The 17,016-nt window shown below is 46.6% G+C and overlaps 1 protein-coding gene across 1 annotated transcript in view; it reads right to left on the minus strand.

The window, feature by feature from the left end:
- Positions 1–10,687, minus strand: part of LOC143215240 (uncharacterized) — a 133,865-nt gene extending 123,178 nt beyond the window's left edge. Inside the window, exon 1 of the mRNA XM_076437198.1 lies at positions 9,956–10,687. The gene's annotated coding sequence lies outside the window, so the exon portion shown is untranslated. The remainder of the gene's footprint in view (positions 1–9,955) is intronic.
- Between the last annotated feature and the right edge of the window lie 6,329 nt (positions 10,688–17,016).

The following is a 17,016-nucleotide window of genomic DNA, read 5'->3' on the forward strand; positions in this document are numbered from 1 at the left end:
CTCTCTCTCTTTCTCTCATCATCCCGTTTCTCGCGGCTCTCTTTCGGCGTCGCGCGGAGTTAAACCTCCATTTCTGGTTGCCGCGGAAGCCGCACACGATTCCAGCGGTTGCCAGAAAGAGGAGAGAGAGAGAGAGAGGGAGTTGGTCGGGAACCACCACCGTCGCCGCGTTCAAGCCTGCACAGCATACTTTCGCGAGAGAGTGGGGCCCGCCTACGCGATTCCCGAGGCTTGTAGACCGTCCGCAGGGCACCTAACTGTGCAACGGCTGTTTGCCCACGCTACAAACCGCCCCCGCACCTGTACAAGTCCGTCCACGCTTCCTACTCTTGCCATCACTCGCCCACGCTCCTCGCCTATACATATTTGCCCGCGGTTGGAGGCGTGGGCGAGACCGGCCACGTTAAAGCAATGAACACGAGTGCATACCCGAGCGCGATCAAACACCGGGCTGACAGGGTTCCAACGACGGACCAGCACCCGTGTATCTTCGTTGAAATTGCAAATGGGGGTGGAAGAATGCGGTCTGGTAATGACTCGGACTACACGCCCGAAAACCAGTCGCCCTCGGAGAGATAGAGAAAGAGCACAGAGACTAGTTTGAGAACCCGGTTTTTCCGCGCAAGCTGAATGTCGTATTGTCTCGGGATTTGAGAGCCAGCTTCTGCTCTGTTTCCGCGCGATGAGCCGCGTTTCCGCCGAATTTTGCGACGCTACGGTGGTATGGGGCTTCAACAGGAACATTCTGTTCTTTCTCTTTTATTTTCCCCCTTTTTCTCGGGTTCTTTAATCATCTTTGGACGGTTCCGAGAATATGAGATAGCCTTGGGACTTTTATTTTTCGCATGCGTTTTATTGGAACAGTGGAGGGGTTGTTGCTTCTTTTTTTCGGCGTTGTATATTTCTCTCTGGAGCTTCTTTAATCATCTTTTGTACGGTTCGGAAGAAGGTGAATTATTTCGTGATAATTGTCGATGCAAGATCGAAGAAAACGAAGAGCAGAGGAAAAGAGGAAAGTTTTGGGAGCGAAGCTAAAGAGTGGAGCTCCTGGGGTAGCCGTAGAAAGGGTTGCCAAGGAGCTTTGGCCAAGCAGAGTGCAGGGGTGGTAATCCGGCCCGCGGACCGACCGGCGGGGGAGTTTTCTAATTTGAATGTTTGATGTCGGATCGCCTTTTGTTTCCGGTCCGGGCCACCGCCGCGGCTGCTGCGAGAAGAAATAAGAGCAGTTACACACACATTCACCCCCTGTGGCCCAACCCTCACCCCCTCGTCGGCTACCCTTTCTGCCTTATATCCATTGTTTCCCACCCAATACCCCATCCTCTTCTCTGTCTCTCTGTTTCTCTTTCGGCTCGCATTCGTGACCTCGTACCCGCCACTTTGCTAGCGATGGGATCAACCGTGTCACGAGTTACGGGCGAGTCGATACTCTTCGAACACTGCTCCCCGCACCACCCACGCATAGTTCGCTGAGGAATGGCACTTGGGAGTGTAATTGAAACTCCGGCGCGAACTTCCGATGGCTCCTATGGGACGCGATAATTGGACGGTCTAATGGCCCGACTCTGTTTTCCGCAGCGCGCAGTCCGGCAGCCCGCTTTTTATCGCCAAAACTATTTCAAGGCTTGATGTTATATTGTTATCAGGGGTGGGAGGTACCCGAAAATTCCTGATACCCGGGTACTAGGAAATTTCTGGTTCCCGACGTCGAAATCGAATTGAGCAGTGGTCTCCGAGCCCTCCAATTTCCAAATATTCAATAAAAAAAATCGTTTTTTTCTCCAACTTGTATTGAAAATAGAAAAGTGTCCGAATATTGTCAGGTCATTGAAAACATTTTAAAAATCGTGTCAACGATGCTCACACTGCATACTACGGTCCAGAAACCGCGAAAAAGTAGCCGAGGTTTAATTCTTCGTCAGAATTGTATCAGATCTAGTAAAATTTTGTTGAAATTTGAAAGTCGATATTAGATTATGTATTTAATTAAACAAAATTAACTTAATGACGTTTTATTAACACAACTATGAGCACAAAGGAAACACGTCTATTTGATTTAAATATCACACGTCAAGTGAGGATCATTCGGGCTAGAAAGCATCGAACAAATAACTCTAACGGTTTTATAAATAAACTGAAATATACCAATGTTCATATAACATCCTTCCTTGAGTGAAACAATAGATTCATTTTGACATATTTCAACAATCGAAAACTTGAATTTTGGCTATAAAAAGCGGGCTCCCCTATCACTGTGCAGCGTTCGGATACTTTGGATTTTTCCGAAGCCGTTTTCACGCGACCGGGGCGTTGATAAAAATTGCTGTTCGAAGCGGATGCTGATATTGCTGTTCAGTGTTATGGTCCGGCTGGGAATCCCCAGGAATGCTGAGAGTCTCGGGTAATCTCTGCCCTGACGCTGTTACAACAGAGTGCTTAGTCAATCTGAAAGAACTTTCTGCAATTTTTTTCGAAAAACACAATGCTTTTTGAAAAGAGTATCTTGGAACGGTGAGAAAGCCTTTTACTCTGATCAATTCGAATCTGCCTTATCAGACTCCTTAGGAAATGGTTAAGAAGATTTTAAAACTGGAATGCGAATTTTCACGCGGACTTATAAGACCTTTCGGATCTAATTTATGGAAATTGGAATCGGAAAGAAATTTTCTTCGTCTACCTAGGGTAGATCCCGAAGAAGAAAATTCCATTGGTTACATTTTGTCGACGTTTCACCATCATTTAGGGAGTCCGAAATCGTTATCAGCTCACATGCTGTCCGCAGACTATTAAACGAATTTCGCTAATTGATCGTATTGGAAATAAAAGAAGAATCGACACGATTTAATCATGATGGATTAGATCGAGTATGTACGAAAAATGTTTACTTGCTCGATCATGTTAGAGAACGAATAGTGCGTGATGAGTCTGGATATCGTTTCGTTGGCGTGACACGTTGAAAATAAAGCAGTGAGATCTGTGTCGATATTTCAGTGACGAGGTGCAGCCTTCAATTGTTATTGCGCGTATGGGATATATAGGAAAAAAGAAACATTTTGTTTATTTTATCACGAATGCGTATAATATTTTTATTCGCCAACAGAGCACAGAGACGTTCGAAACACCGGCCAATACTGTTATATTCCATGGAAAATCTGGCGCTTTATAAGCACTCGACAAAACTGTTCATGTCAAAAATAAAACAATACTCTCTAAAACGCACGGAATGGTCAATTCGCCAATCAAAGTTTTGTTTCGTCTATTAAATGCATGTACAACATTTTATGATTTTCCAGTCGAACAATCAGAACGAACTCGTCAATTTGAATGCATCTCAGTGTTCTCCCGAAAAATAAAACGAAGAACTGGTTTGTTCAATTTTTTTTCATTCTCTCCAATAGAAAATGCGAAGGAGTACTTTGAATTCGACTGTGCCTCGCTGTACAATTGAAAGAATAGCGGTCAAGGGCCATTTTATTAAACCTACGGAGCGTGTATAATATTTTTGCGTACCAATAAACCAAAAAATATTTACCATCTCGTTATTCGATTGCGCGAGACCGGTGGCTAAGAACACGGTGAAAAAAAATTCGCTAATTGGTGCAATAAAAATTCGGATAATAATCCTCGTCGAGAGTGCAATAAAAAGAGGTGGTTTTCCTAGTTACCATTCACGAATATCTGTATCGAATATTCGTGAAAAATCCCGACGGTTATTGCAACCACCGAAATCAAATCATATCTAGAACAGGTCCTCGATTAACCGAGTCGCCGATTATCCGCGCATTCTCCTCCTCACTCTCTCCCTCTCTCTCTCTCTCTCTCTGTCTCTCTTGATTGTCCCCGTGCTCAACAAAAGGAAACAGTGTTCACAATATTCTTTTGTTCGTTGTTTATTCGTTACTTTGTCACTTCCGGACACAATGGCTCTGTGTTAAGCTTTACCGATGATGAAAGATCGTTACGATGGAAACACTTTCAAGCGCAAACTTCGCGGATTGAAGCACATCGGGCGAATATATATGTAGATGCACGGCGTATTGTAAAGAATAAAATGCATCCAACGGTATATAAAGAACCCATTGTGCATAGAGAATATGCTTTTAATCGTTCTCTTTCAGCTACCAATTTACGCAACCCGCTTGTGTCCCCATTAAATCGGTTAATAGAGGCTCTAGCTCAATTTCGAAAAACCGACCTCCGGGGAAAAAAATTCGAAAACCAATTGCAAGTGGTATTTCCGAGAGAATTTATACGATTTTCAAAAGTCACTGTTCTCATAAGAACATGAATTTTTTAATCGATTCCCCAATGAACTTACAATTTTCGGAGGCTTCGGGCGACGTTCGCGCAAACTTCCGCAAGCTCGCCAGGCAATCAGAACGTTCGAACGAGATCAAACGCGTCGCCTAAAACCGATTTCGGTCCGCAAAGTGCTGCATTCGTGATGTTATGCACAGCGAAATAAACGTCACACGAAAATTAATTTCGAAAAAAATATAAATTCCCCAACGAACTTGCATTTTCGGAGCCTGCGGACGACGTTAACGCAAACATTCGCTAGCTCGCAGTTCCGCAAGCTCGCCAGGCAATCAGAACGTTCGAACGAGATGAAACGCGTCGCCTGAAACCGATTTCGGACCGCAAAGTGCAAGCAGTCCCAACTAATCACCGAGGACCCCTCGTGTAAATGAAGTTGAAGTAAAGTTTGATGGGACTTTTACGGTCGGCGGTAACCCGATAAAACTCTTAACGAGTAGAAGAGGGTGTCTCCCGTTTAATTTTCCGTCCATCGGATCGGCGAGAAATCTATGGTCGTGTACGGCAGCGTTGTTTCCGAGCGAGGCTCGCCCCGCGCGGCGGCGATTTTTTTCATTCGCGGCACGTCGCGCGATAATGCCAATTAACTCCGTGTAAATGGTAATACAGGACAACGTGAGTCCAAGGGAACGTTGTAACCGGATGCCTGTAGCCGTGGCGGTAACGGCCACCCCTAAAAACGTCGTAAAGGTTATTTTGCGAGCTCTATCTTTTCCCACGTTCGCCACTTAGCGTCCGTTCCCGAGCATCGCCCGGCCTGGATTTCGCTCGCACGTACCAGAACCCGCGTAAAATCCGCGACACCGCCGCGAGTAACTCACCTAACCCGGCATCTACAACCCCCAGCAACTCCCTCCAACGCCCTCCGCAACCCACACCTCCGTGTACCATCCCCGCAACGCCATTTAAATGCTAATGCCGTTTCCGCTCGAGCGCGCACACACGCCCACGGACCAACAGGCCCCGTCTTCTGATCGCAAGAATTTGTCCCGGAACGAAATTTTCTCGTACGAGCATCATGGAAGGTTGTTCCGGAGGTCCGGCGACCTGCAGGAATTTCTTTTCACGAAGGGTCAACGTTGATATGCATTCTCAAGGTCAAGAATGTGAACGACATAATTTTTCCAGCTCTTATTCTAGAAACGGCTTCTTCGTTTTTCGATCTTGACTACAGGGAAAAGTTAAAGCAACTCGAGCACAGTAAATCGTGGAACTTTTGGTAGGATTAGGATACGGTGGCGAAACTTTTCTAAAGTGAAGTTATAATGTTGCAGTATGTACAAAAACTAGGGAAAAAATGTCGAACAAGGGCTTGACCTTGAAAACATTTATTGAAGTTGACCTTTCCTGAGAAAAAGTTTCGGTAGGTCCGTGATAACCTGTTAAATTCAGTTTTGAACATGTTCCCCTAAAAGGGTCAACAGCGGAGTGAAACAAACGAAAACTGCGGAAAGTAAAGTCCAGCGGCAGCAGATTGGAAAAGCGAGAGCCAGGGGCGACGCCATAAACGTCACAATGTCTCAGTAGTCGCATCGATCGCTCGAGGGGTGGTCCGATGTACTAAAGTACCAAATGACATTAGACATCGATAAAGTCCCATTCGACGGATACTTAATATCCGAGTGCCTTGTCGTAAGTCTCGATCACCGACATCCCCCGCACCCTTAACCGTTCGAGAGAGCGAAGGAGAGAGAAGAGGACGATGGGGGCGTGCAGTAGAGACGGGCTGATGCCTGGAAACAGGGTAGCTTGCGAGTTTTTCCCGGTTAGACGGGGATTCGTCTTACAGAAATGTGCACTTTAGAGCGATGATAAAAACCGGGGGGAGAGAGAGAACCGGCTATCCTCTTCCCGTTCCCGTTCGAAACCTACTTCCGTCGCCTTTCACCCCTTTTTGCTTCCTCGCCTCTGCTCGCGACACTTCTCTCCATTTCGTATCGGATCGCCTGTCTGGATTTCGATGTTGACGTCCGATGGTTTTCGGCCCGTAAACCCCCTACCATATAAATGGTAATCTTACACGGATCCCCGAGCCGGCGTTGAAATCTTGCTCCGGGAAACGAGCACAACCCCTGTCAATCCTGTAATCCACCCCCGGAGTCGTTAAGTGGCCAATTAAAACCGTCGCTCGGACCGTGTGAAACATATCACCGTCGCTTTAATTCTCTTCAACCCCCTATTGCCTGTCAAACAGTTCGCTGTCACAAATGTTTTACCTTCTTCAACCCCTATGGAGTATTTTCCTCGATGAAACCCGAAAAGTCCTCGTTACAGTAGAATATGCAGACATGCATAAATAGGATTGAAATTATTCTGGGACGGTGTACGAAGGATTGAAAGTCACATATTGTCTATCAAACATTTTGCTGTTACAAATGTTTGATCTTCCTGAACCCTTAAGGAGTATTTTCCTCGATGAAACCCTAAAGTCCTCGTCACAGTAGAATATTCAGAAATGCATAAATGGGATTGAAATTATTCTGGGGCGGTGTACGAAGGATTGCAAGTCACATATTGTCTATCAAACATTTTGCTGTTACAAATGTTTGATCTTCCTCAACCCCTATGGAGTATTTTCCTAAACCCTGAGAGTTACAGTACAATATTGAAACAGACATAAATAGGATTGAAGCACTGAAAGTCACATATTGGCTATCAAACATATTGTTGTTACAAATGTTTGATCTTCTACAACCCCTATGGAATATTTTCCTGAACCCTGAAAGTCCTCGTACAATATTTGAAAAGACCTAAATATGATTGAGATTTTTCTTGGGCCGTGTACGAAGCACTGTAGGTCACATGTTTAGTAGAACGCGGAGCAGTCCATCTTCTTTAACCCTTACCATCCCCCTCGCTACCGCAAAAGTGCCTCTAAAACTCTTTAACCCGCCAGCTTAAAATCGAAGAAGCTACCTAAACATCCAACTAGGAAGGTTTACTAAAATATACATATTCCTGGAGAATTCGGAATTTGCAAGTCTGAGCAGGAGCGTCTGGAAGAACAATAATCGTTCCGAGGCAATCTTCGAGTTTCGAATCGCCGAAAATCAGGCATCTGCTTATCATTCAGTGCATCGTGATCCCCTAAGGAGGCAGCAGCCGGGCCGTCCGGCCCCACATTTCAATTCCTATTTTCCAGAAGCTTTCCCTCCGGCCAGATAACACCGAGGCCGAGGGGTTTTGATATCTCCAAGTTCCCATCAGGATTGTTTCTCCTCGAAATTCCCTCGGAACTTTCCACGGAATCGTGTGTACACCCCGTGCATCATACGAGAAGGGGTTTCACGAAGGGGATGGGAGGGTCAAGTATTCCGAAACGGCGAAATGGCTACGAAGAGAGGCCAACCCCGTCTGCGAGCTATTTCGGGGCAGGACGCGTCCGACCGCTCGATCTTCTACGCTCCGGAAGGTCGCGAGGCTTAAAGCTGTTGTGCGATGAAGTTTAAGGTATGCTTTTGCCTCGAGCACAATATTCTCGGCTAATTTTGGAATTTTCACGCTTATCGGCTGGAGACTAATTTTTCTCACAGTCCGGACCATTGTGGATCAGAATAGAATAATTTCCGAGAGGAAAATCCGCGAGTTTGGTACATTTTCATAAAATATATGCGAAAATCGTGGAATACAGGGGTTCGTATTTCACGAACAAATTCAAAACCAACGGAATGATGAATAAAACCCCTCCTGATTTTGCGTGCACTGCATCATATTTCATTTCGAACAAAATCGCTGGCGCAGACCGCAAAAACTTATCGATTTATAGCTCTAACCCTTTCGTGACAATTTTACGCGAGTTTACAGTTCACCGCGAATCGTGCGCAGCATCTGCTACGTTCTACTGTTACACACAGAGACCGGGATATATTTCTATATAAACCATCCGGCGTCGATAACAAATTTCTAAAGAAATTTTTTGAAATAATGCAAGTTTTAACCAGTGGCACTGTTGTGGGAACTTCAGTCTTTCGATACCGATCGTAATGGCGGAATATATAATACTGTGAACTATATAATTCGAGAGTGTCAACGCGAGAGCATATTAAATTTTACGAAATTTATTTCAATGCAACAAGCGTGGAGCAATATCCTGGGGGTGACAAGGGTTAATAAGCAAACTTCTAATGAACTCGACATTTTGATAACTGGGTACAATGATCGTTAGTGTAATGCCGCGAGACTTCGGGATTAATGAGTGATTACGGAGTGTACGGAGCGAGTATAGTCGGCGTTACAAAAGGTCTGAAGCAATTCCGACATGTTCGAACAGTTCCGAAATGCTGCAATGTCGCTCGTGGAAATTATAATAGAAATTCATCCCTAAAAAACGCAACGTCTTATAACTAAATTCACCGTTAAGCTACAGCGAGCCTAAGGCCACCCTCAATAACAACGTCACTGCAGTTGTCTTTACGAGGAAATTAATAAAAATTTATCCCTAAACATTGCAACATTTTCTAGCTAAAGCCACCTTCAACCACAACGTCGCTGCAGTTATCTTTAGAAACGAGAAAATTAATAGAAATTCATCCCTAAAAATTGCAACATTCTCAAGCTAAATACCGAAAGTCACCCGCTAAATTCCTCCCTGAAAAACGCAACATTTTCTACCTAAATTCGCAGCGAAGCTACACAACAAGATTAAGCAACCCTCAGCAACTATGAAGAACTATAAAAGCTCGAAAAAGAAGCAACTTCGACTAATAAAGACTTCTTCCCAGCAGTAGTCTGGAGATTTTCCAAGCGACTATTCCAATTCCCAAGACACAACGGGTTCCGTGCTACCGGGAATGACCACGGGATGGAAGAAGCTAACGAAATTCCCGGAAGGATGTTCTTTCTCAAAGTTCTAGACCAGAACACCCCGTTGAAGGTGTTGCGCGGTGCGGTTTAAACGCGGCCAAGTTTGTCGGCGCGAAAGGGTACGAAGGGTTTGCCGAAGGAAGAGAATAGGATAGCAAAGGGAGGAGAGAGAGGGAGGGAGAGCACAGAAGGTTGTGGGTGGAGAAGAGGCGAGATTTTTCCGGCGGGTTACACCGGTGGAAATCCTCGTTAAGCACGAACCAGGCCGGAGGATGCGCGTTGTATCGTTCGGAGGCAGCGCGGCGTTGGATTTCGCGCCAAACGGCCGGTCGACCGACAGATACCCACGCTCGAGCGATTCCTTATCGCGTATTCAAAGGGGAACTCGAAAATAGCGAAACGGTGGAACGATCGAGCATACAGGGAGCCGATAGTAGACGGTCCAAAAGTGCGAATGACCGAACGAGCTAGCTGAAAGATCGAGGACACATCGGGAGTATTCGAGCGCAGGGAAAATTGCGGCGCGACGATCACCCTGAGAAAGACAGAGAGAGGGAGAGAGAGAAGTTCGAAGCCAGACGCTCGTACCAGTGGAAAGAGAGAGGGGGAATGGTAAGAGTTCCACGGGAAAATTCATCGAATTTCCCCGGAGGATTGGTCGAAGCAGTTTAGCAAATGGGCTCCATCTCAATTTTCGGTTCCGGAGGATTTTTCTTTCCGGAGAACACCCTAGATCCTCTCGATTGGCCCCCCCTTCCGCGGTGAACTGGCGAATTGTATCGATGAAAAGACGTGGGCAGCTAAGTCGGAGAGCTAAGTGGATTGCGCTACTCACTTGGAATATCCCGAACGCTGTGCCGAGGTGTTCATTTGTCCGCGCGGCTCTGGTCACGATCATCACTCTCTCCGACCGGCTATCTTTCCCTTCGGGGTTCTCTGCGACTAGGACACACGACGATACTCTTCAGTTCTATCTTCGACGGTCACAGGCTGCGTGGCTGGACGAGCATTGCGTACGCCGCGCACAAACACTTTGCACCAGTACATCCGCGTGCAGAGGTTGCTCAGATTGCACCTGGGCCAGCTAGGCCAGGTGGTCCCGTCGAGAACTCAAACCCCATAACTGCGAGAACCCTTCGACAACCCTTCGACATACAAACCCTCGAGCATATCCCCCAAGCTATCGCGAAGATAGTCCCATGAGCGAGCGACGGTGATCCTGCCGCGACCCCATCGGGTCAACGTGGACCCGCTACTGGGTCAATCAGCTGCGAAACAAGGTGACCAAGTTACGGTCCTTTTTTAACTGCTAGCTCCAAAAATAGGGTTAATTGATGCTCTCGGGATTGTTGATCGATTTTATAGGACACTGGGATGATGGTTGATTGGTTTCAACAAGCAAGTGTTGCTGCAGAATTCGAGGTGACACACGGACGGACGCGCAACGAGTCGCGAGCACACTCGGTGCGACACCGCGCAGACACGCAACCAACGCGACTACGTGTCCTCGACTGGAGGCGCCTGCGGTCCAGGCTGCCACGCAGTGTACTGAGCCGTGCCGGCTGCCCGGGAGAACCCGTGGGCGAACGAAGCTCCCCGAAAATCTGCGAAGATCCTCGATTCGATACGCTCCCGCTCTTCGGGGCCGCGCGCGACCCCACCGAGACGCGCTGCGTGCCGCGCGTTCGAGAGAACGCTCGCAGAGATGAGAGAAAGAGAGAGAGAGAGAGAGAGGGGAGCGGGAGCGTGTGGGAGTCTGAGAGAGGCGAGAGAGTGAGAAATTGCGGGAACGAGGGAGCAGAGACTGGGAACGCGAGAGACTCGGAGCCTCGAAAATTTAAAGCGTGGGAGAGTCACAGTTATAGGAAACTCAAAATTGTAGGGGACTGAGAGTGGAGAGAGTGAGAAAATGTAGAAACGGGGGAACCCGAGAACGTCAGAGACTCGGAGCTTCGAAAATTGAAAGCGTGGAGACTCAGAGTTGTAGGAGACTCAAAATTGTAGAGACTCAGAGTTGTAGGAGACTGAGAGCGGGAGAGCAAGGGGCTGACGGGCCGAGAGCGCAAGAGTGGGAACGAGGGAAGGAAGAGAGGAAAGAGCTCAGACCAGCGCTTCGTGAGTGAGTTCGAAAACGAGTTAGGACACCTTGTATGCCAGCCGGGCAGTTAAAAAACAGAGGAGACACGTGTGGCCAACGTTTGATGAAACGATGCGTGAAATTGAAGCGTCCCGAACGACCTCACCAACGAGATTGTATCTCACGGCGACGAGTGACCGACAGTTTTTCGGCGATTTTAATCGTTTTCCGATTTTCACCTGCGCGGCTACTCGTTTGTCCGCTCTCTCTCTCTGTCTCTCTCTCTCCGCCTCAAGAGGAGAAATTCCGTAGTGGTAGATAGTCCGATTGAGTCTGGTCTCGTTGAGATTCTATTCGCTCAGTCGTTTTTAGATGACGATTTTCTTGAGCCAGTCAATTTATTGAAAATGCTAGCTCCTGAAACTTTTTCAGCGATGTCTGATCATTAGTCTGCGAATCTTCATTTAAAATAAAAAATGTTTGCATTGATTCCAAGACACAGGAGCAAAATAAAAATTTAATTCTTCTTTTAAAATAAAAAATGTTTGCATGGATTCCAAGATACGGGAGCAAAATAAAGATTTAATTCTTCTTTTAATTATCTTTTTAAGGTGAAGATAATACAATGGTGGCCTTAAATCTTTTTGGTACCTCCGCTGTTTGAAATTGCACGTACCCATTTTTGTCATAAATGCATCAAATCCGTCTACTGATCATTGACTAAAACTGTCCAGTCAATATCAATCTTTTTTTATATTATAAAATTTTTTGAACACGCTCTAACATTTGACGGGAGAATCTACCGAATCTACCGATCCTTTCCTGTTCTAAAAGTCTGCTAGTAATTGGTATTTGTCTGCTGGTAGTGCATCTGATATCGGTCTGATGTAGAAGGGTATATATGATCGATGGACTTTCAAGTTGCGAGGTTTGTTCGAGTGTCCGACCATGCACGGGATAATCTACTTCGTGACCCAGTTCCAGGGAAAAAGGATACAAAGAAGTGTCCATTCAGTTCCATGTATCGTTAGCTTTGTTGGGAAGTACAAATGTCTGACCATGAATGGAAGAATCTACTTCGCGGTGCAATGCGATGGCGATGTAGATATAGAATCTATTCAGGATGGTTTTTCGAGACACGTCTTATTGTAGCGCAGTGTCCCGTGTTTTCTGTAGTTTAATTAGGAACACCTGGAGCGGAATACACGTCGAATTGGAGAATTTCGTTGGACGTCTGACTTCCTGTTCTCAAAATTACAATATGCCGAATTGCTCTAGTTGATAATAGAAATCTGAAAAATCAATTCCAAAGGAAAATACAGGGGAAACGCAAACAACGCGAGTACGAACCCAAAGAACTCTCTCGTAAAGCAACATTGAGCATCCGCAACCTCGACGGTAATTACGAAATCAAAGTACATTGAAATGCGGAGAGCCTGCGCATATATAATTACTCCCAAAGAATCTTCAGAGAAAGCAATAATATGAACGAACAACTCGAACGACTATCGGGAAAACGAAATGCAACGAAAACCGTTAAAGAATTCGAGTATAATGAAATCCAAAGGATTTGCTCGGGAAGCAATAATGGAGAGTACCGGTTCCACAATGATGATCAAGCGGTGGCACAAAGAAATAAACGGGGGGAATGCAACGAATTTGTGCATAATAAAATCCGAAGAATGCGTACATAATATTACGGTAATAAGGAGGTGGAGAGAGGGGAAATTGAATTGCGAAACAAGGGAGGGAAGAAAGAAGGAAATTAATCTAATTTAAGAGGAGCGATAATCGAGGTCCCGGCGAGTTTCTCCCGCGCTCCTCGAATTCCCGTGGACTTTTATCCGTCGAATTCCTAGGCTAGCTGAAAGCAAAGGTGGATGGATCATGAGACGGTAGAAAATTGCGGATAATTTGGCGGGTTCGCTTATTAAGTCTGCGCGGGCCGCAGTTTAACACCGAAGATCAGAAGGGCCCGACTAAATCGCGAAGATACACGGTTCTGTTGGCCGAAAGGATTACGCGAAGATCAAGAATCTCCTCGGTGTTTGATCGCGTCGTGCAAAGAGTAAGAGAGAGAGAGAGAGAGAGAGAGGGGGGGGGACAGTAAACGCCCGAGCATATTTGCAAATATCAGACTCGCGAAACGTCCTCTACCGTGCAACGATGTTTACGGCCGGGATCGTTTCCCTCTGTAATAAAGTACACGGAAAAAGAAGAGGACGAGCGGGAAATGCAATTTGCCACGTACGAATTACAACGTACGAACGTGTTTCTCACCGGCGAAAGTTGCCGGCGATTAAAAGCTACAATGGTGCCCAGAGATGAATGGGATCTGGATAGAATTACTGGAAGTGGATTGGCCATTTCCGTGGTCTGCTTCCCTTCGACCATGAAACTGAAGTAGATTCGTTCTGCCTGTGGCCAGACGCCCGAGGACGGACGGCAGAACGTTCTTTAAACGGCAGCAATTGAATTATGCGAATGAGCGATGTTACGGCCGCTGCCCGGTGTTTTCAGAAGTTTAGACTTGGTGATAAGCCCGGGAAAGGAGTTTTACATTTACCGGTATTGGTATGGCGCCCCTGTTGATTGTTAGTTTAGCGGATGTCCCCGATGCTATGGAGCAATGCGTTCGAGATCATCCTCGAGTTATAACCATTTGCAGTTGTTGCATTATTAAATTTGTATTCGATAATTTAATCAACTACTGAAAGTATTGTACGAGCTATTGTATCAGTTTTATATCGATAAAATTAAGAAAATCATAAAACATGGAAATATTATATTAGGTCGGAAGGAAAATTCGGGTTTCGAAAACGGGGGAAGTTCGGAGTAGAATGTTTCGTGGCCCGTCGGAGAAGGCCATTGTGATACAAGTAGTAAACAGGTTTCTGTCGGGTCACCGTGTCGTTCGAAAATCCGTAAGAAAGCCTCGTTAGAGATCAACGGGGGATGATCGGGGCCGTGAAAAGGAGTCGAGTCGACAGAAAAATTAATATCTCCGCCGTCGGGGATCCGGCGGCCGATAAATTCAATATCAGCTCGGTGTCAGACGTGTAGCGACGCCGAGGGGGGGATGGGCGGCCGACATTTTGAAATGCAAATTCAGCTGCACGGTTCCCGTCCGACTTGCGGGGCTTTCCACGCGGCGTGTTTTCGGCAAAACATTTCGTCGTCGCGGCTTATCCCGCCACGGGAGTCGCGGTAAGATTATTTTATTTACGACGGATCAAGGGATAGAGAGCAGGCCGTGTTGCGCCTCGATCCCTACGCCTGCCTCGCGTCGATCCTTTCCCGTTGATCCTATATTAATCTACGATCTCGTAGTCGCAAGCTGGCCCGACATACTCGCCGAAACGCCTTGACAAACTTCGAAATTTATTGCTCGCAGCTTGCAACAAAAATTGCTTCGACCCATTTCAACAGAAACCAAATACGAGTGAAAAATTTCTCTCTTGAATAATCCTGAAGAAATTGTAAATGATGTCTCGACAGTTCTAAATTTTAGCGATCGTTAGACTGCGGATTTTTATGCGATTTTCAATTTTTGTAGACCTTGAAGAAAGTGGAGTGGAATAAAATCCTATTTTTCGTGGGAACAGCCTTTGTAGATATAAAACAAATAAAAATCGTACGGAATTCTATCGAATTTTATATTCTTTGAAGGAATTTGCATTCTTTGAACATTTTCATAAGCCATCATTCTACAGAATTTTGTCACGTGACGGTAATTAATATATTTAGCAACGCCGCACTCCGTGGAGCTTGAATCTGTTATTTCATCGTCAATGTACGTTCCAGGGGCGTAAATTTGCCTGGCCGGCGCAGATGGTCCGGCAAAAATCGAGCCCTTTAGCAATCCGAAAGATTTGCATTAGAGAGAACATCTCCGATATTCGTGCCACATAAATATCGGGTCGTTTCGACAACGATGCGAGATACTGCCTCGGCGGGTGGATGTGTGTAAGGGGGTGGCAGTAGCTCCTACAACCCCCCTGTCTAATAATTCATCCGTAATGTTTTAACGAACCGGGGCGCGCTGCATTTCCTGACGCGAATCTTTCCTGCAGGTGCAGAGGCGGCGTCTGCAAATAGTTGAATTGCGATGGGAAATGCGCTTCGAGGCTGCTGAATGTTTTAGGCACTCTTCTCGACGATGCGCGCCGCGAGATTGGGATAATTTGTTTAGGGTTCCTAGCTTCCTCGAACCTGCGGCGAACATTTTTGTATGGGATTCGTTGATTTTTCTGGGTGCTTTAGAATTTATAGCTTGGGAAAGGAATTTTCGGGCGGGCGTAGAATTATCTTTGCAACCGAGGTTTTCTTATTTATTGCTGATAGAAGCTGCGCGAACAGTTTCGCATTTGATCGTCGAATTTTCGCGGCTGCTTCGGGATTTATTGCTCGCGAGGAATTTTAGATGCTGCAGAATTCTGTCAGGGAAAACGCCGCATGTCACAATTTCGAAAAATTCCAGTTTCTGCATCCATTGAGCTTCGTAGTACAGGATTTACGTCTTTACCGGAAAGAAAAGTCATGAAAATAAATTCGGGAGGCTCAGAAAAATAACGCAGTCAAACGATGTCCTATGTCAAAGCATTACCGATCAATACTTGAAACTGCAATATCCTTGAAATCCTGGAAAATGTCTGTACAGTTTAGAATTGATCACTGAAACAAGAGCCTCTTCAAAAATGGCCCGGCAGAAAAATGTCGGGGGACAAGAGTTCTGCAAAAAGGTCCTTGTTTGCGGTATCGGGAATAAAAATTCTGGTGGCAGGATCGGTTGGCTCATCTCGGCGAGTGGACAGAGGCAAAAGGAAGGAAGGAAGGAAGGAAGCTCGCGCGGATGCGGCGTGCGCGCGGGATATATTCATATTATTCGAGTCACGCGGCGGACATATTCCGGTCCCGGTCACGAAACAGTATCCCCGAGTCTGATCGACGCCGGCTCGCAATAAAAATTCCTTGATTACAGTTTGACAATCCCTCTCTGAACGGGGAACGGTGCTGGCTTGCTCGCTCCTGCTCTCCGGCAGCGGATTCTTTCGGTAGACGTTGTAAATCTCGCTCGAGCCATTCGTCGGGCCGGGAGAGGTGCTCGAGATTTGTACCGGAGAGGTCGGGCGCCGGGGTTAGACGCCTTTCGAGCTCCTCCTCGCTCTGATTGGATTCCCTCGGGATATACTTCGTGGGGCAGTCTTTTCTAGCCGGTCGTTGCCGAGTTTCGGCCCCGCCGCGCCGGCAAAGCTTCGCTGAACCGGGAAACCCGGGCTGTTTTGCTTCCACGAATGGATGGAGAACCTTGTCTCCATTGTTCTCCAATGTCAAAGCGACTTATAGAGGTCTTCTTCCTCCTCCTCCTCTTCTTCTTCTCCCTCTTGGTCGACTGCTTCTTCTTCTTCTTCTTCTTCGTCTCCTTCGTTCTCTCCTTCTTTTTCTTCCTCCCCTGGGAGAGGCTTTTTTTCGGGTGAAGTTCACCCGGTAATTAAGTCTCCTCCAGTTCCATGGAGTTCCCCCAGCCGATAAAGACTACCCCGACAACCCTATTGCCGCTTATCATAATTAGTTCCCGAGACGGAACGACGACGCTCTACGCGATGATCGAACACCGACGACGCCATTGTTACTCCCTTTCCGCGCCGATTAATCTTCGATCCGGCATTGTGGCCGACTCGCGAGTGATTGGAGACCTTCCTCGATGGTGGATACGGGAACCTTGAAGACGTTGAGAAGGGTTCACACGGGTACGGGAGCGAAGCTGATGGAATTAGAGGGTTCTGCGGGCTGGACGGATCTTCGCAAGACTTGTTCGT

The sequence above is a fragment of the Lasioglossum baleicum genome, chromosome 13, assembly GCF_051020765.1.
Source record: "Lasioglossum baleicum chromosome 13, iyLasBale1, whole genome shotgun sequence".
In the NCBI taxonomy this organism is placed as follows: Eukaryota; Metazoa; Arthropoda; class Insecta; order Hymenoptera; family Halictidae; genus Lasioglossum; species Lasioglossum baleicum.